Source organism: Centropristis striata, chromosome 2 (assembly GCF_030273125.1).
Source record: "Centropristis striata isolate RG_2023a ecotype Rhode Island chromosome 2, C.striata_1.0, whole genome shotgun sequence".
NCBI lineage: Eukaryota > Metazoa > Chordata > Actinopteri > Perciformes > Serranidae > Centropristis > Centropristis striata.
Window position 1 is genome coordinate 35199187 of NC_081518.1, and position 21920 is coordinate 35221106.

A 21920-nucleotide genomic window follows, 5' to 3' on the forward strand; every position below is an offset into this window, starting at 1 on the left:
TCATCTCTGTATAAAGTTTGACTTTTAGAAACAGTGGGACCGTCAGAGAGAAGAAATGAGTGTGAACCTTTGCTTAATGTGAACGGAGTAAGAGCTTCTTTGCTCGTGTCCAATTAAGACACTTGAGTCATTCAATTGAGTCCAGATGGCAGATAGCTAAGCAGTCGCACAAGACTGTGTTGTCGTTTCACTCAAACAGCATTGGCACAGCATTAAGAGGATGTTGGCACTAACTATCCCACCCCCTGCCTTCTGCTACGCATTGCTCAGATGTCTGCAGCTCTCATGTGTTTGCCTTAATATTCTATAACTTCTTAATGTCTACAATATCATAGTATCATTTTCTTGCATTTTAACAGGAACAAGGAAAATGCAATATCTCTATATAAAAATTTGATTACAGTGATAGTGCATATCTTTCAGACTGCACTACGTTAAAATTACTTCGGAGACAATTAAACATCAAATTGAGTGACAGTATGTTGGCAAGTTGCAAACTGATGAGGAGGAGTAAAAACTGGTCAGCAGGACAAAAAAGATATCAGACACACAGCCAAATTTCCCTGGGGTATTCAGCTGAACAGCGGGAGAAGAAAGAAAACAGCAGAGCCACTAAATAGCTGTGAGCCTGGCTGTAGCACAAACAGGCCTCCCTCAGAGAGTGCCCGCTCTGGGCAGATAATAATAATAAAAGAAAAAAAAGAAGACTGAAAAATGACTGGCGTTCGAAAGATGTAATGATGAAGCAGCTGTAAAGACTTGGCATCAGCTATGCAGACGGGCAGACAGGCTATAATACAGCCCGGCCAAGATGGAGGGCAAATAGAGGCGTCCTTTTGGAGGTGATCAATTCTCAGATGGAAATCCAGTTCATCTGACACTGAGAAGCAAATGTACCTGACTGTCTCATGAAACAGCGTTAATGAAGGGCCATAGAGAGGAGGAGGACGAGGGATAAGTACTCACCAATGATAGGAAAGGGTTGTTTTAAGTCAGTTCAGCCTTTATTCTGCTGGAATTATGGTTGGCAACGTCAATGTTGGTCAGTTGACCACTCTGATATATCTCAGCAACTACTGGATAGATTTTTGTAAAGCACTTTGAGTTGCATTTATATGTATGAAAAGCACTATATAAATAAAGTTTGATTGATTGATTGATAGATTGCCGTGAGATTTTGTACATACATTTATGGCCCCAGAACATGAAGCCTATGGATTTTGATGGTCCTCTGCCTTTGCTTCATATTTGTTCCTTTGAGTAAACCGTCTCAACAACTACACAGTCGGCCATAAAGTTGCAATACAATTTTTTTTTACCCCTTTCCATGAAATGATTGTGACAATGTGATTTATTCTTGACAGATAGTGTATATCTTCTTAAAACTGCATTAATCAATCTCTTCCAAACACAAATTAAACCACAACTAACAGAGGATTGTGTCTGAAATCAAAAGTATTCAAACTTCATGGGTGATTGTGTATTTGATAGATTGCTATACAATTTGGAAAATACATTTATACCCCCTCAGTATAAACTGTAATAACTTTGTGGTATTTGAATTTTAGTCTATAATACAGCACTTTGTTTTATGATCAGATACCTGCAGACATTCCCATCAGCTGGTGTTCAGTGATATTTGCCAATGTTAGCAAGCTGAAGAGCTTAAATAAATAACAAACATTATACCTGTTTAACACCAGCATGTTGACATGATAATGAGCATGATGACTCTAGTATCTAGCCCAAAGCACTGCTGTGTCTAAGTACAACCCCACTGAGCTACAAGCATGGCTGCACATTCTTAATCGTGTTATTATTACTTCTTGGTTAAATGGCAGTAAAATATAATATAGAGGCAACTGCTACGGAGGCTGATGTAAATATATAGCATTACATGTTCTACATTTTAAGGTCACCATTGTCTATTTAATAATATACTGTATATATATATATATATATATATATATATATATGTATGTATGTATGTATGTATTGAGGAGAGTTCCTCAATACACAAGGCACTATAAACTCTCTCTGGTACTGCTCCTGCAAAGCAGAATAAACAACCAAATGTCACAGAGAAAGGATAAAATCTGGAAAGTCAATCTTGTCATTTTGATGAAGCTGCGTATACCTCCCCAGGCTAGTCATGACTGATGATGCTGTGGCTCGCTGTCCACCGAGCCCTTCACACTGTTAAATTTAAAGAATGACCATCTGAGAGCCACTTCGTACAAACGGCCAAAACCAAAAAAAAAGAGAAACATGTATGTATGTAAGCTGCACGTCTTATAAGTCAGAAAAAGTAACAAATGTGTCTGCTTTTTGTGACGAGTAAAGAAGACACTGTGCTCTTTGTTTCCATTGTCTTTCTCATTCTCTTTTTATTCTCACACCTTCCCACCACACTCTCCCTCCCCCAAGGCAGGCTGATAAAGACAAATGCCATAGTCGGCTATCATTGCTACGCCGGGGCCCAAAGGGCTGCAGGATCATATTTTTCTTTTTCTCTTGTTTGATGATGTGATTTTGTTTTCTTCAGAAATAGATTTGTCTCTAATGGCTCTGTTTACCTATCCTCCCTTTCCCCTTTTCCCTATTCCCTCTGTGCAAGGGTAAGGATGGAGTGCTTTGGGCTGCACTGTCACATTACCTAGAGTCTGCAGACTTCAGAGCTGCACCAAACAGGGCAAACTTCACTTCACACACTTGGCGTTTTCTCGATACTATGAATGTGTAGCACACATCAGAATACAGATAAAAAAGTGTGTGTATAATAGGGGTGTAACGATACTCTCAGCTCACCAGACGAGATACGATATTGAGTTCACGAGAACGATACGAGACGAGATTTTAAGAAAACTACAATGACAATATATGACTGGACCATTCATTCATTCATTCATTAACCTTAACCGGTTATCCGATGACTGGACCAACAGACTTTTATTTAACCGAGTTGCACATGCATTTTGAAATGTTTTATTATAACTCAAATGCATGCATGATGTAAGCATGACCTTTTAATACACTTCTTCTTCCACAAATTGAAACTAAAGCTAAAATGTATAAAAGTTTAAATAAAATAAAAATATTTCTTTCTTTTTCTCAAGTGCAAACAATATAAGCCATGTTTCCTTTAGGGGGAAGAGTGGCCACCGGGAAAGTCTCAGGCCACGCCCTCACAAATATCCGCTCACTCAGCGTGTCTCCATTATAAAAAGGCCCCAAAGGGATTTACGAGACTCCGGAGGTGACATATGGTTTTCGATCGTCTCGTTATGTCTTGGCGACAGTTTCGACCGTGATCACATAAGCGCTTATTATTATAAGCATAAGGATTAAACACGGGAGAAGCAACAGTGGCCGCCGTCGCTAACTGTGCACAACATCAGCAGCTGATCAAAACAACGCAGCATGGCTTATTACTATGCACAGCTTCTCCACTGATCTTAAACATTGCGATCTTGAATTAACCAGCATCACTAACTGTGCACAGAGTGTGCTTGTTGTAAACAAAAACAGATCGCTAAGTGAACACCTCCTGCAGCAGCATCACATACACACTGTACTGCTACAGAGCTAACTTTTAGCCTGTTAGCAATTTGCAGACTCTGTCTCTACAGCAGGGAGAGACTGCTGCAGGAGGACTGTGCCGCTTTAATTCGTTCTTACTCTTCTTAATGAGCCCCGGCTTCGTCATTCTGGCTGCTTGCTGCTTCCCTCCTCCTCTTCTTCTTTTTCTTTTACTGCCCCCACAGGTCGGTCACAAATAGAAGTTTGGAAAGCTCACAAATCTCGCAAGACAGATTTTTAACGCGACGAGAAATATCGTCGAGTTTAACCCCTAGTGTATAATGAGTTAACATGATATGACAGAGAATGAAACAAGGCAATCATAACAACGTATTTAAATGCCACACACTCACCAAGGTTCCCGTCTGTATTTACTTTCTTTCACTTTTGCTGATGTCAACAGTCAATACTTAGTAAGCATAAAATGGACAGTGGTTGAAGTACGTACTTTAAATTACATTATAGATTGATTAGATCGTTTCAGTTTTTATCATATAATTTACTAGTACATGAAAGCTTGACGTCTGCACATTTCACCATATCCAAACTGCGTGCAGCACGTATGAATTTCCTTTTTTATTAGATTCTATATGTTTAATGTATGTCAATAAATCTGCACTTGGTAACATTCACATTTTGTCTGCAGTGTCTAGAATTTGTTGCCACCATTTTCCATCAACCCTTCCCCATTGCCTTTTTGTGAGATCACAAATCTACAGGGATTATTTTCATATACATATCAATCACTTTTGGTCAAATAAAATGTATGTAGAGGTCACATCTGTCTCATACAAGACAGTGGGTGAACTAAATGACTGGAACACCTGCACAGTATAATGCAAATATAATATAACAGCCTATTTAAAATGTTCAGATTTTATAGAAACTGTGTCTGGAGGCTTTGAGTCAACATTATGGTTGTTTTAGAGGCTATAAAATGATGCCGTTGTATTATGTTCCATTATATTGTACATATAATGTGATGTGTTATTGTGTCCATCCCTTGCAGCTTTTTTTTGTTGCTGAGCACTATCAAACTTGTATAAAATATGATATATAATGAAAAGGTACAAATGCACCTCCAGTTAATGTTTGCAACATTTTTTTACAGGTTATATCGACCACACCTGGAGCGCATCCTCCACTGTTACTTCTTATAGGTGGTGCTTCACCGTAGGTGTTTTGTGTATTACAGGAGGCCACAGCAGACTGCTATGGTAAAAATAGATATTTAATGGGGGCAGGCAAGAGTATGATAAAACACCACCTCCATATGGAGCCTCTAACACAGGGCACATCACCAGTGAGAAATGAGGCTCCCTTAGTCTCTGGAAGACACTATTGGGGACTCGCAAGGGGCAAGCTTAGGTATTGTTTGGGCTTCAGTGAATGTGAGAGCCAAGATTTGCAGGCATTTTTACAAGCCTGAGTGTTTTCTCTCCAGCACCTTTGGTAGAATAAAGTGCTCCTAAGACTCCCTTGCCTGTCATCTTGGTTCTGCAACGTGAAGACAGTGGAGATCAAAGCTGCTTTCTCTCCAACTGTCAGCCCAGTTTTACCTGCCTAGAAGAAACCTAGCCTCTTAAGCTGTGACCAAAGGAGAATAATGTCCCTTGACAGAGGGATGGCTTCGGGCTAAAAAGAGCCTCAAGGCTCATTGTAGACAAGCTGGAGGGATGAGGAAGAGGAGAGGAAGAGTCAATTAGGTTTTTCTTTCATTGTCAGGATGAACAACCTGACCTTATTCTGCCTGGTTGTGAAACTAGAGAAAGAGAGAGAGGAGGAGGAGTGTTGATCAGAGGAGAGCGAGGTGGACTAGGGGCTAGCCCAGGGGTTGAGCAGCAGCAGGGCCCAGCATGGGGACCAGAGAGGCAAAGCCAGGCCCAGGACTGGAAATAGGCTTATATATCTCTCTAACAATGAGTCACATGGCGGAGATAAAGACATTCATTCAGACAATACAGTAAGGCAGGGAAGAAACAGTAAAGTGAATGAGATATAAAACTCAGTGAGACAAAACAGGAGCTCACACTTAAATCACATTCACCCAACAGTGGCGAGGTGATTGATGCATACTAACTCAGCGAGTGCAAGCAGGCTCGCCGACATTGGTGATATAAACTTCTTTATTCAGTTTCTATGTAGCGCCGGCGATCTCACAGGGAAGAGATTGGCAGAAACAATAACAACGGTGCTAATGGAAAGAAGATGGCCTCTGTGTCAGAGGACACGGATTAGCCTGAATGAAAAACAGGAGCATGAATATTAGGATTACATTGAACGAATGACTTTGAATTTGTTTCAGCTTCAGTTTCAATTACCGCCCTTTATTATCAACCACAAAGGTGTCCATCAAAACCTCTGAACCCTCCCCATTCAGCCCAGCATAAAGAGCTTGTGGCCACACAGGCACGCCAGCTGTTCTTGCAATATTTCTAGGGAACACCTCTCCTCTCTGGGAGAGGACAAGAAGCTCACTTGTAGAGGGAAAACTTGGCAAACTGAGATAGATGCCGACAGGTTTTTGTCCTGTCAGCATCTTTGCTCTGAGCCTTCTCTCCTCTTTTTGCATTTCAATAAATTGCTTTTCAGCGAGATGCTACCTCGCTGTCTTATTGGCATGCAGGGAGGCAATGCGCTCGTCTCTAGGACGACCTAGCGCCCATTTACTTACACAATTTGTCTGACATTATTGCCCTTCCCTTGACGCCATGGGCTCATGGCAAACACGAGTGTATGATGTGCAGACGTGCACATTAAAACAGAGTAATGGCTCTGCATTTATAGGAATAAAGTTTCTAACAGCCCTCTTTTTTTCTCAGCGGGAGAACTATAAAAGCCATCTGGTGGTGGTGGGGGAAGTGGTGGAAGGTGAGTGGGAGAGTAAGGTGGATGAATTAGTGAGTCGGTGAAGGTTGGAGGGAAAGCGGGTGAGTGACCAAGCGACCCGAGAAGGGGAAAAAACAAACACGGGAATGAGTTGTGGGCTTGCAAGCAGGCAGGCAGGCATTGAGCTGGTAACTACGTGGGTGTTGGACTGGGCTGGAATCACAATGAGGTTTGGACGTATTAGTTCGCTCTCAACTCATAAGCTGTGTCTCAGACATGTCAGGCTGCTACTGACCTTTCTTCAGTTGAAAGTTAGCTCAGAGTCCAGAGCTACACTGCTTATAGTACAGCGCTATGGATTCAAAATGATGTGTTAGTGGGATACTAGGACTAATAGAGCTTTGAAAATGACAATACCAGTACTGATAGGGTTGTCAAAAAAAATTCTGTTAAAACTGATACTAAAAAATTCACACACACAACTGCACCGGTGCAGGAGGCACGCATAGCCCCTCCCCTCACCAGCAGCTGAACACGTGAACACAAGTTGACGTTTTAACAAACAACATTGCAGGTGCTGCTGCTGAAGAAGAGCCTTTTTTGGTCGAAAATGAAAAAAGTAGAAGTGCCGTATGGAAATATTTTGCTTATGTGGCAGACGACTAGGGAAAGGTGGAAGATATAGATAAGCCTTTCTGCAAGGAGTGCTACAAATTGGTGGCAACCAAGTCAAGTACCAGAACTGATTTGGCAGAACATCTGAAAGACCGACACCCCGGTCTTCATGGGAAATTTTGAGAGGTCAGTAAAGTTCCCGTCAGTTATCATGAATGTTAACCTGTGCGGCGGCACATGTTAACGCTAGCTGTTTAACTATTAGTAATTAGCCGATAGCAACATTAGCCATCTGTTAAATAATCATTATGCTAGCTAATAAGTATAAAATGACTAACATTAATGTGGGAGCTAAGCAGAAAACGATATCAGTCCTGCCCGTTAGGATTACTTTAACTTAAATAGGCCGCCAGATAGATTGGAGGGTGTGAATTGGTTGAGAATGTATGAGGAATGGGGCATGTCATATGTATGGAAGCGCAGCTCGAGTTGACTGCCTGAACTAGCGCGCAGGCGTCGCTTAATTTTTGTCATACCTTAGATACTGTCTTTTTTTGCATTACTTTGTCATTGATGTTAAAATTCTAGTTCTAAAACAAACCATATCATACCTCTTTAATTTTTTGTAATTTTTCCGCCGTAGTATTGAAATGGTATAAAGTACAGAGTATTTTCCGGGGTGGCTGTGGTTCAGTTGGTAGAGCAGTTGCACATTGATCGGAAGGTTGGTGGTTCGATCCCAGACCATGGCAGCCTACATGTCGAAGTATCCTTGAGCAAGATACTGAACCCCAAATGTCTCCTGATGCTGCGTTCATCAGTGTGTGAGAATTAACTCCCAATGGTAGCAGGTGGCACCAGTGTGTGTGAATGGGTGAATGAGCACAGTCTGTAGTGTAAAGCGCTTTGAATAAAAGCGCTATATAAGTGCAGTCCGTTTACCATTTTCCGGAGTTTATCGGTATCGAGTTTGAAATTCTCGTATTGTGACAACCAGTTATAATAATCAACTTGATTTGATACCTTTTACTTCATTTGATGTCCATTATATTATGTGAAAGGAAGTGTTCAGTGCATAAAAAGCCACCACCACCATCTTTTTTTTTTATTTTTTTTTTTTAAATCAGATGCCACAGATTTATGGGGGGGCATCTCGGCAAACTAAACTGCCCACTCCATTAAATACATCATGCTCAATTTTACCACATTTCACTTCACCTAATGGGTTGTCTCTACTGCAGAGGGCCAATCACACATTGAATAACATAATTATTTTGTAGATCTGGGTACAAAAATGATAGAATGCAGGTATTGTTGGACTGAAGACATTCTGACACTACTTGGTACCTGGCTATTTTGGTTGATACTTATTGAGTATCGATACCGAGCCCTATGTGGCAAGTCAGACCTCAATGTGATTGATCCACAAGTGAATATTCCCAGGCTGTTCAATGAGACATTGAAATGGACTGAGCTTGAGTTACAATTGGCAGGTCAATGCAGGATATGGATTTGGATCATTGTGGCTTGCTCATGCAAAACAAGACAATGAGAACATTGGAAAGTGAGTGACTTCTTAGCCCTGCAAAAACCTGCTCTACAGTGTTTTTCCTACGAACAAGCAGGAACCAACAGCATGGATAGTTGGTTATGGTGATTCTAGAGACCTGGCTTAGCCACGGAGCTATCAGACGGGATCGTGAAATGTGAAAGGTGAAATGCTGCCATTGATTTTTTTTGGGAGCATGTGGCCACTAATTACCAATTGCGCCTAGATATTAGAAGTGACAAAACAAAAAACGGGACAAACTGAAAAATTGGTGGTTGCATAATCAGAATTTGGGATGAGTATCTATTATTCAAAATCTAAGTTTCAGGTGAAGAACTTCTTTAAGATGGACTGCCAGTGACTTTCAGTACTACAAGCACACGTTGAGCTACCATATGAGTTAACACATTACTTTAGACATACATACACATACAGAGATATAATTGGCATTAATAATTCATGTGAGGTGACATCTGTTTTTCCGCAAAAATGTCAAAGTGCCATGAAAACAAAAGAGTGAAACTGAACTATATAAGTAATCTCAATAACTGTCTGGAAGCCTGTTGTGTATTACTACAGAACACAACCGCACCAACGTATGACAGTCACTGATTTGTCTGTAAGGGAAGCAGGGAGAAGTTAAGTCACAGGTATATTCAAAGGAATGATTTCAAGTCTTACTCAGATATGCCAGGGGCAAGGTTAGAGTGAGTTTTCTCATCTTTACAGTTGAAGGTAATCCCATACCCAGTAGACTGACTAATTAAGTGAATATACAGCTCAGAGCCAACTGCACGGTTGTCGTGTTAGCAAGGCAGAGGCTACGTTACAGGCAGAGAGGTGTGAGAATGTGTAATAGCTCTGTGCTGGAATATATAAACAATAGCCTGGGGTAGAGGTGGGCAGTATAACCAGGAAAAACTTCATACCGGTGGTGATCTAATGTGGATTTGGCTACACCATTTGTTCTGGTACAGAATGGATTTTAAATGTCACGTCAAATTTCACCGCAAGCATCAGCTCATTGCATGTTAACCAGTGAGCAAACGCTTCCCTTTTACACTAAAACAAACGCACATTTGCATGCAAAGAAAAGGGCGGCTGAAGAAATGGAGTCAGACAGCTCGATGGAGACGGGAGCAAATCATGAGGAAACATGTCAGCAAGTATGAGGAATGTTTGAAAATGTGCTCTAGCTCTGACACAAGTAGCACTGGCACTGGTGAAAAAAGAAAAATCCACAACACATTGTTGCCAGAGTCCCTGTCCTAATGATGAGACGAGTCAGACGTGCAAGGGCATGGTGAAAACGCAGGATCCATGGTACATAAAACAGACTTGCAAACATTGCACACAAAGCAAAATCCTGAACTTGTTCTGCAGCTGTTGTAAAAACAGAGATCAGACACACAGCTGTGCAGTGTGATAAGCTATTAATTTCACCTGGTAGGAAACTCTCCTCTGCAAACACTGAAAAAGTTTATTAACACATTGATCGGGGGCGGCTGTGGCTCAGTTGGTAGAGTGGCCACCCACTCGGAAGCTGGGTGGTTCGATCCCAGACCATGGCAGCCTACATGTCGAAGTATCCTTGGGCAAGATACTGAACCCCAAATGGCTCCTGATGCTGCGTTCATTGGTGTGTAAATGAATTCCCAATGGTGGCAGGTGGCACCAGTGTGCCCTGGTAGCCTTGGCCACCAGTATGTGTGTGAACAGGTGAATGAGCGTAGTCTGTAGTGTAAAGCGCTTTGGATAAGAGCAGTCCATTTACCATTTTACCATTTATGATCATAACTTTAGGGTTCAGTTAATAACTTCTTACTATATTAGTCTGTCCTGCATTAGAATCACATATAATTGAAATTATGAGAAAAAATATATACCATCAATATTCATAACATACTGTGATATAAATTTCATGTCATACTGCCCAGTTCTAGTCTGGGAGAAGGATGAAAGTGGGCGACAATACTGTCTCACAGCCGGTCTGCCCACCTCATCTAACACCGGCCCGACTAGCTCTCTCTCAACATCCCCCATGTCCCTCCCAGCCCCACTGGGGCCTCAATTAAAAACTCCTCTGATGTCTAGTAACTGACAGAGACTCCATCACTTCCACACATCCCTCTCCACTGAGAGTGGCATTAAGATGTTGGAAGGCAGAGTGGACTATTGATTTTCTTCTCTTTTTTTTTCATTGGTTGCTCCATTTCTTCACTAGGCCATCTTTGCATTGCAGACAGAACTTGGGTGCAATACTCAGTTTACAACATTGTGTTGTGTCTAAATTTTTAATTAGCTTAAAGCAAGAGCCGTCTGTGAGATGCTGAGGATGTGTAGAAGAGAATCACTAGTGACAGCTATCAGTACCAAAACAGACTATCTGGCTAGTTGATAATGCCAAGTGGAGGAGCTGAGAGCAGAGTGACAAGGACAAATAGCTATCAAAGGATTAAAGAGCCATTTAAAACAAAGTGTATGCATTGATCCTGCTAAACAAACTAACTTAATTCTTCACCTGAGCTACATCTGGTTCCTCTTAAAGGGGCAGTAATTAGTTTTGCAGCCCCTTGGGACCATCGCAATAAGCTGTTAACACAACATTGACATATTACTGTCTAACCATGCTGTTATGGCAAACATGTTAGTTAGTCAAACAGTTACCTATTTACACATCCAGCAGATCCGACATTGAGTAATATCAGTATTTATTGGACTTGGACTAATGGAAGATATTCAATCTTTTTGTAGCTCTGTTTTGGTCTCCACCAGCTCCTGGGAGAAATACCTTGCTGTTAAGCTGCTTAACGCTCCACTGCTCACCAGGTACTTTGCTAATATTGTCAGCCTGCCATTTGGTACTAAAAAGGCTGAGGTCTCTGGACATACACAAAGCACACTGTTTATGATTTGTCTGTTATCTTCTCACCCATTTTTTTTTTATGACTTGCCCCTGTATCCCCGGACGAAAAGCTGAATCCCAGAAGCAGTTCTCTGCTTTTTTTCCCTCTAATAAGAAAGATAAAATGCTGCCACCTCTGATTTGAATCAAGATGGTGCATCCTTTGTGCCTTGATAAGGCTGCTGACGCAAAAAAAGTAAAGTCAAAAGCAGATTGCGCCCTCTGTTGTTTAAAAAGAGTATCCCAAGTCATATTTTATCTTACTAGCTTGAATGTCATGATTTCAATTCTGTCATGATTTCAGTTCTGAGTTTTCAATTTCAAGCATCAAAAACAAAAATAGAATTGGAAAAAACTCCAATTTGACCATATGGCCCCATATGTGCGACATTCCAGAACACTCTGGCAGTTATATCACACTTTTCTAAAATTTAGCCTATATTTAAAAAACTATTTGAACATGTGAAAGACAGTTGTAAGGGCATAAAAAAATGATCTGTTGATCTTTATGAACCAAGACAACTGAGTTTAAAAATGGCAATGCCTTCAGAAGTTAAAAAATGCCATTTCTAAATTGAATTGAAAATCAAAAGTCTAATCAAATTTTGAATTTGGAGAATTTTCATTACATTCCTACATTACATTACAACAGCTGCTAGCTGCTGCTTGAAACAACACAGATGGGAGCGGTTTGACTCAACCAGTAAAAACAGTAGAAACCAAACAATGAACTGAAATTTGCTACTATGCTACTGACAGCTGACAGAAACTGCATAGTGTAGTGATAAGCTTCTGTAGGTTTGTTACTAAGACCTTTCACATAACACTCAGTTATCTATCCATTGTCAATATAAAATGTTGATGTGTAGATCTTTAAACAGTGATCCTAATTTGTTATTTCATCAGTGCCTAATCACATGCTGCTAGTGGTAAATGACTTTAAATGATAAGAACATAAACAGGGCTGAATACTTAAAGAATACTTAAATGACACATAAAGGCAAAAGCTTAACAATATTAAGTTTCTTTACTACTAGAAAGCCACACTAACACAGTGCATGAGCCACATTGTACTCATCCCAATGGCTCATTGCACCAAGAACAAGCTGCAGTTTGAAACTCTTTGCAGACAGTCTGTGAAGTGCACACCTATTGCTGAAACAACTCCTGTGTTACATCAGTTTAGTGTGAAGGGGGTGAGAAACATCACTGAGAATATGAACTTTAACATGACACTTATTGAACCATGCATTCAAGTGTTCATTTATCTCAGGAACTCACCCAGTAGCTGCAAAAGCTTTTGTAGCAGTCTTTCGCGCTTGCTTTTTGTCTCCTTAGATTGCTATGAATCTGTAATGGGACAGCTCAACAGCATCAACACTTAGACGTTGTATCGAGTGTGCTCTCGTTACGAAATTGCCTTATCTCTGGCAAAACTTTTTGAAGCCATTGTTGATTCTGGCTGATTTAAAGAATCAATGTTTATTTATGATAAAACAGATCCGTAGCTCAAATCCACAGGAACAGTTGGTGCTTATGATAAAAATCTGAATACAAACTGACAGGATATAGGATTAACCCTATATCACAAGGCATTGCTAGTTCTATCCCAAACATTAAAGAAGTGCCTGAACCTCTTCAAAGAGTGAGAGTTCTTAGTATGCTTCTCCCTCTGCAGTATTACTAGGAGAATATATAATGACAGATTTTTTTAAAAGACATGTCTCTGTATGTCTTTGCCTAGGGCTCTCATTATAAAACAGCATTTCTCATTTTCCTCTGCTGCAGTCTTTGGTGGTTACTGGAGAGACAGATGAATATTCTCAAAGCACTCAAGCTATACGCCGAGCTCGGTTTGGAGCAGGTCAGCTCACTCCTGTTAGCCGCTCATCTCAAGAACAAACCTCTTCAGGTAATTGCACTATAATTTGCTTGTCTGAATGCAAATAAATACAAACATGGTTGAAACCACACAGCTGGGTCATCTGAGGTCACGTTTATCTAATGAATGACACCCCGAACGCTCTTGGTGCCAGCAGAGACACAGTGTCTCATTTGAGGACATTTCGCTGGCAGATCGTTACCAGCAAGCGGCTTCAAACTTTTTTTCTATTATCACTCTTCTGCACAAAGAGTATAGAATTTATTAAGGCATTTCTAAGCAAGTATTGAAGTGCATGTTGTTGGGAGGAGACATCTAAGAGAACGCCTAGATTACAAAAGGCCTGAAACTATAAACACGTTTTTTTATACCATACAATGTCAATAATCCTTTTATTATATCTAATTTTAAGTTATATAATCTTTTTGTAACCCTGTTATGCATGTAGCTGGGAGCTTTCTTTCAAATTGACATTCTTGCATTACCGTATATTGCTATCTTTAATTTATGACTGCACTCTGAAAGCTAGCACTCAGATCCATTGTGATATCAAATGATTAAAAAGAGACATTTCAAAGGTTTTCGGCTTTTAAACATCTTTCCAATGTCCATTAAGGGCTCAGCTGGATCAATACATATAGCTCCTCTTAGAAAATCAAGTCATTTATTGAGTTTAAATCATCAAACACTTTCTTAACTCACTTTTGATTGAGTGTGGTTGAAGTTCTTGTAAAATACCCTGTAACCCAAAATCACCACTCAAATTGGTAGGAGTATCATTATTTATAAGAGAAATTACATTAAAATGTAACATTTATGGCACATTTACATTCTTTTTTTTATTGCAGTCATTTCACAAAAGCAAAAAAGTACTCGGAGCTGTGCTTTGACAGTTCTTTTAGAAGAGTCCCTAACAATGCCTCTAAGCTTTTTCAAAATCACTGTCAAGTACAGCTTCTCATGGCTTATTGCTTAAATATACTTTGTCTCCTTCCAGCACTTTTAAAATATGATATCTTGGACAGACTGAAAAAATGACTCTGTAAATCTCTCTCTCAGTGGAATATAGCTAATCACAGTCTCACAACTTGTGTGTGGCTAAGTCATTTAGCCTGAGAAAATGCTCAGCCGCTGGCTGAGAAAAGAGTCAGGGACAATATGTTCATAACAATGTCCCACAAGGGTAGCACTTTCCACAAAACTAATACATTATGACTAAAACAAGGCTAGCTAATGCACAAATAAGGGTGTTTATTCTCTCATTCAACAAAATATATCAACACTGAGGGCTTAGAGCAATGTTGGCAGGTTCTGAAAAAGTCTAAGCGAGAGAAAACAAAAGATTAAACTTGACATTGATTAGCTTTTAAGCATCTTATGATAATCAAAATGTCAACAAATAAATAATAAATATTAAAGGCTGCTAGCCTTGAATAGATAAATAGAGAGTAAAGGCAAAAAAGAAAGAAAGACAGAGAGAGAGAGAGATGTGAGAAAGAGTTAAACTGATGGGAATATAAGATACTTTCTTAAAGTTTGCATGGCAGAAAACAACTCACAGAGCTGCAGGCTACTGTTACCCGTCCTTGAATGAGGTATTAACCCCTAAAACTCTCCCGTGGAGCTGCTCAGTGACTGGCAGAACGAGTTTGTTGTTGTTCCCAGGTGTGAGTGTGTGATACAGGCCACCGCTATAAACAGCATGCATGCTAAGTAAGCATTTTCTGCGTAAATGCAAACAAAAATGACTCCTTCATCTGGGCAATGACTTTGAGACAAATTTTCTTCTAACAGAACAACGACTGCATGGGGAACCACAGTCACAAGTCACAAGTTTATAACTGACTGACTTCTGTTTAAAAAGGGCTCTATCACTGGTGCGGGGCTTGATTATAAACCAACAAACTGTTTTCATAAGCTTTACACTTCCAGAGAGAATATTCCAGATTTCACTGTCCTCAAAACACTGAGAAGTTACTAAAGTCCCTGTGAAAAGGAAGTCGGAGCATCTTCTGCTTCTGTACTGTGACATATTTCCCAGTGAAACTAAATATTTAAGCAGTATACAGTTACAAGGGGGATTTAAATCAAATCCTGCACATTTGATTGGACTGCTAAAATGTGGTCAGGCTTAGAGTTAAGCATGATACGGAGATACTGAAGTCTGGTGGCCTCCCATGCACGTCCCTCACCTGTTGTTGGATAAAGAGCAAGACAGGGGAGATGAAAGGGAAACTCGACTTTCAACTGGCTCCACGTCGATGCAGCGAAGGCAGCACAGCCAGAGGAATGGTGACCAGCTTTCTAGCCCCTCTATACTTCCAGCAACCCGGAGCTCCCCACTTGCCCACCAGCAAAAGTGACACAGAATTGGTCGAAATCCTCTCCGAAATACTAGATCTCAGCCACATGGTTTTGGATGTGAAAGAAAACTGTAACACCAGATTCTAAAAATAAAGGTGTTTTTGCCAGCTGATATCCAAACACACATCTCTTCCCATCTTTTTCTATATCGCTCTGTTAGCTAGCTAGTCGCCCAAAGTCTCCTTAGATTCATTTTTGTAAACACCCCTGAGTGCAGGATGAGTCATCAAACATTTGAAATAGTTTTACTTGGATTTACAGGAAGAGAAAGGACATGGATTTCAATGTGAAAATGTTCTCATCCTGATTTTTTACGACAAATAAAAAGAGATAAATGAACAATAAACACAGGGACACAGGATTCAAAATTGGGAAAATGGATTTCTAATTTCACTGTGACTTTAAATAAGTCACATCTAGTATATGTAATGGCTTATGTATGCAACACACCCAGCTAAATACTCACATCGTACAGAATGGATGATTACTTCTACCAGCAATTACTTCCTGACACTCTACATTGTTCTTTTTTTAGTTACACAATAGACCTCTATAGCCCCCGCTGCGCTGGAATGACAGGGAGACCTTGAAGCAACTGCAAAAAGGACTTTGCCCTCTTTTTCTCCCTTTCTATCATATTTTGACACCATAATGATGCACAGTACTGCCGTCTTTGAAGCTGTCTGCCCCTTGCTTTAAAACTTATGATTAATAACAAGAAAATAGTGGGAGAAACATTATTTAAGGCATTCTTGTAAATCAATGGCAGATTTACAATGTACAGGATTACAACTTGAATCCTATTTTACTCTGTAACCTTGACAGCTTCTTTTCCCTGCTTTGGAGTACCGGCACTAATTCTTCTCGTGGTGCACAATACAAAACAGGACACACTTACTTTCATCTCGGGATGGAAGTCATCACTCTGCTGAAGCAGCACATATTTCAAAACTATAACCAGTTACATCATCGCGTCCACAATGTCATCACGTCATGCCACGTGGCTTTAGATGCAGTGAAATATTGAAATCCAAGGACATCAGTCTGTCTGCCTAATGTGTCATATAGCAGGTGTGTACACAGCCCTGCAGCAACACATGTATGTGTGGGATACCAAACATGATAAATCATTAGACGTCATGTTTGAGACATACTGTACATAGAGCAAAATCTGTATTTCCTGTGTGTGCCTTATATTGAATTCATGACATTTTGGGAAATGGGCTTATTCGCTTTTTTTTGCTGAGAGTAAGGTGAGAAGATCGATACCACTCTCCAACACCTGCCTGGTAAAAAAAAAAGCTACAGCCACAGACTGTATAAAAGAAGAGGAGTTAGACATCAGGACTTCCCCCATTAGTTTATGGACTACCGCTTTTAAGAATTACGGCTGTCACCATGTTGTTTTTTAATCCAAAGAGACCATTTCTGAGAATGTGGGGAGGAATTATCAGCTAACAGAATCTAGTAAGCTTTGTTTGTAAGTTGTATCTGTAACTATAATGAAAAGAAAAAAAAAAGCTGACTGGGGCGTCCCGGTGGAATCCTTGCCGCTGCGGACCCGGGTTTGAATCCGGCCGAGGTCCCTTTGCCACATGTCTTCCCCTCTGTCTCCCCCTACAATTCTATCTGTCAGTATACAATATCAAAATAAAGCATGAAAAGTGCCAAAAATATAATCTTCAAAAAACAGCTGATTATTTTTATTACAACTGCACTGCAAAAAAGCCAACTTGTAATTTTTTGGTAATACCTGGAAATATAAATTACGGACATTTAGGGCAATAATGTAAGTTAGCACCACAAAGGAAGCCAGCTGTATGCTCAAAAAGAAGTTTGTGAGTTGTTGTTACTTATATCTTTAAGTTGGGGTTCAAAACAAGGGACAACAGTTCTGCTAACTCTTATTTCTTTGTTGTGAAATTTGGTCATTAGCGAAAGCTAGCGGCTAACTGATGCTAGCGGCGCTGCTTACAGCTACAAGAGTAGCCATTAGCGTATCAATGCTAACTCAAAATTGTGGTCACAACATTAGCTGACATTTCATAGCGGCATTACAATTGTGCCAGAGAAATTCAGAGTTGAGCAAACTCAAAAACAAAACTTAAAACATTTAGTTTAGTTGTCCAACTTAAAATTTTATAGAAGTTTGTTGCCTTGAAATTTTGAGTTCACCCAACTTTTCTTTTTTTGCAGTGTGAATGCTGAGCATTTTATGTTTAAAAAAAATGTTATAGTTAACTTTGCTGGTGTGAAAGCACACTGTTTAAGGGCCAAAGTTCTAATGCAAAGCACACATGACGTGTGATGACGCTGTGATAGATAGCCTTACTTTGCTTTATCATCCATTTTTACTTTAAATGGGACCATTATTGCAAGATGAACATCAGGCTTTAATAAAGAAACTATGAGACTATCAACTCATAAGGAAGATATTTACTGTTGAAAAATCAAGTGAGAAGCAGGGTCATGTTCCTGTAGACTTCTGTATAATCCAACTTCTCTTTACAGCCAGTGGAGACACCCCCTGCAGGCCTTTAGATAGAACACCGGTTTAAGATGCTTCTGCATTGGCTTCACTTCAGACCTGCTCTGCTGTCTACAACACCTCTAAAACTCACTAATTCAGACATTATATTTTGTACTGGTAGGCTGATTTAGTTATTTAAACTTATTTAAAGTACATTTCAGCAAATCCAGACCAGCTGTTTTCCCCGTTTGCACTCTTTGTCTGGTGAGAGAGTGGAATTGGTCTTCTCATCTAACTCTCCAGCAGACAGCAAATAAGCAAATTTCCCCAGAGGTTTAAACATTCCTTTAAATCATATTTAATGTATCAGCAAACGTGTTCAATTGCTTCAATTTCCACTCCCTCTCCAAACATCAGCCTTCAGCTCAGTTGAACTAAATTTCTTGGTTCCACAACACAGCCATAGTACTCTGAGACACTCTCAGTAGTGTAACCCTGTTTGGATTGCTTAACCCCTCTAACAACCACATCAGGAAAACGACCCGACATTACAAATGGCATCACTCTTCATCTGGTAGAGTAAGTGGCTGAAAGCATCGAGACAGATACATTATAGATATGACAGAGTCTTGCGGTGTGGGTCACTGAGCTGTCTATGCTGCTGACAGAGAGTTGCACTTACTGCAGCAACACACACACAAGGAGGGCAAGTGATGAAATTAAACACAGTTGACAATATTAATAAGGTAAGAAGAGCGAGTTTGTTTCCTCGTGGACAGTTTGTCTGTAATGAGCTGCAAGTTGTCAGGCTCCGGGGAGACAGGCGTGGCTACAGAGTCCGAGCCAGCGCGAAGATATTAATGCAACCTGAAGGGGATGTGAGTCATCGCGAGCTGCTGTCCATTCAAACTGGTATCATAAGGAGCACGACCGCAGCATGGCTTAATCACAGTCATTACTGTGATATTTGACACTGGGGTTGAAATAAAAGGCTCTGTAATAGGTGCGTTTCTTATCGCACAGTGAGTCAGTGGGTGCTTACGTATTTTCGAGTCAAGCTGTCAGTACAGGGGGAGGTGAGCGAGTCGAGCACTACGCCTGCTCCAAACTCCTCTCCTCTGGGACACAGCCACACTCAGTCTGTTCTTAACTTCCATTTCACACTTGGTAATCAATTACTGGTCTCTAGAGCTATCGAAGAAAAGAGCTACCTATCCTGAGAATAAGCTGAATCTCTCAACGCCTCCTAATTGAAAACACATTATATTGTGAGACAATGCTCTTTGTGTGTAGCCAGCCACTAATTTGGGCTGTTTGCATGCACAGAACAAAGCAATTTACTGAGGTTGCAAACATCCTTTGCAGGACAATAATTCATGGTGTTATCAGGTACAGAGTTTAAACATCAAATAAATGGGCTGAATAACTAAATAAGCAAACTTTGAAGGTGTGCCCGGCCGTTTGTTGGTGGCTATTCTCCCAGTGATTCCGAAAAGCTGAAACTAATATGATTTCATATCGTGAAGCCAAGACTGATGCCAGACCTCCCGAAACCAATCCCTCTTACAGGATTTAGCGGGAGCTGTGTGAAATGTACACTGCAGGGCCCCACCGGTCCCAGTGATAGTCCTTGCTGTGAGTCCAAATCAAAATGAACCCGATCAATAACAAAAGAGGGCTTTTGTGCGTTTAGTGCTGTCGTAAATACAGTGTCCTGAAAAGAAAAGCGAGGGAGGACAGAGAGAGACAGGTTTCCACCGGGCCGGGGACGGGCATAAAGATGTCAGACTGCTGTTAGTGAGAGGGTGGCGATAGGGAGGATCACACTGCCATGATGTGTTCTTGGAGCAGAGGTGGAGCCTGTTTTTGATCACATGCATGTTGACATGCAGAAGACAGGAATTAACTCATGGGTATACATGTGTAATACATAATAACACTTATTGTATGGCCAGATGGACACACTTTCAATTTTAAGGTCACAATTTGATTACATTTTTGTTTCAAACTTTTTTTTTCTGTGCTAAAACTGCTGTACTTTTTGGGGAATTTACCTAACTAAGGCCATATGGTCAAACTTAAATAGTTAATTGAACACGTAATAACTACAAACTACTAAATAACAAAAAGAAGAGCCAATTAATGGCTGGAATGTGCTTCAACAGGTGGCCAAATGCATTACGAATGCCCAATACATTTCCTTTAGGAGAAACATGCTCTTTTTAGCCACCATATTTACTGTATAAAGCTATGAAGATGTGCAATGACTTTTGAGCTGTGGCTTGGGACTCTCGAGTGTGAAGATGGCATGACCACAGTTGCATAAGTGACCGGATTTTAGAGAAATTGGCAAAAAGTTCTTTGAGCGCTCTTTGGGTGGTGAGGGTAATCGCTTAGCCAGCTTTGGTATTTATTAGTTGAAATTGAAAGCTAATTTTGAACAAATTTCCATTTAGAATCTAAATAAAAACAGAGACACTTTGTCTTACAGAAGAAATGCCCCAAAAAAGTAATCATCCCAGAAAAAATACTTTAACGCTGAATCTTTTGATTGCAGCAAGAAAAGCATTTAAAAACAAAACAAAACTGTGGAAAAAAAACTTTAAAAGTCATGATGGCAGAGAGGGCACTAGAATAAAGGAAAAATAAATCCCAGCACAAAAGAGAGGAGCTCATTTTATCTCTCTGATTGTAGCGGTCTAAAAAAGCATCACACAGACCAGAAAGTGCCCACAACTGAATCCAACCCAACAATCCCTCAGAGTGGCTAACAGTAAGACTGGGAGCATGACAAATACCATTGCCCGGGCCATAATACAAGGATAAAATTTCCTAAACTGAGGGCCCAGAGAGAACGTTCAAACGTCTTAGAGCACTGACAGCGGCAAGTGGCCCGAGTTAATCCTGATAGGAATTAATGTGCTTACAATAGTGCCATTGCTGCCTACCTGAATTTATTTTAGATTGCCTACATTACTTCATCCGTCTATTCGGTTGTTTTCCCTGGCTGGGCTCCTGATAAGACAGAGCATGCATTCAGCAAGAGAAAGAGAGCCTGTTTGTGCAGTGGACACTAATTAATACAGTGCTCCGTCGGGAAAGTTGCCTGCTTGCTGCTCTACTGACAACAGATTCATTTATACCGCTGTTTTCTGCTTCTCCAAAGGCTCTGTTAATTGCATTTAAATTAGACCTTGTTCAGTTGAGAACAAGGACCGGCACAGTAGTTTGTTATAGGAGCTGGAAATAAAAACATGATATTGGGCAACATATTACCCTGAAGTTGATTGACAGAAGGTCCTACAAGAACCTGTAGATTCCTGCATCTTTCTGTTTGGCCCTTTGGCAATGCCAATACAGCAACAATCTTATTCCAATCTAACACAAATATTTCAAAATGTCATACTGTTTCCAGATATTTTGAGAAAATAATAACGTACATGACAATATTTAGAGAAAGCACTCATTAGTAGCTTCTAAGAAGTGATAGGTGAATTAGCACTTTGTAGCTAGTGAGTAGGGATGGCAGGTGGCTATTTTAATGGCAATCGACGTCAGGATCTAGCTCTGAGGACATTATAAGAGTCAGAAAGATGTGTGCCAGCTCATAAGAAAGGCAGCTAAGTGTAATGAATAGCTGAATGTGCTCACGCAGTACCACCTACCATTAGCACCAGTGTTAGATTGCATCTTCACAGCAAAGGTCAATGTTTATATTGCAATTAAA

General features: G+C 40.3%; 1 protein-coding gene across 1 annotated transcript in view; it reads right to left on the reverse strand.

Moving 5' to 3' along the window:
* cd276 (CD276 molecule) overlaps positions 1–21920 on the reverse strand; it is a 77489-nt gene that overhangs the window by 28282 nt on the left and 27287 nt on the right. The window lies entirely within an intron of this gene.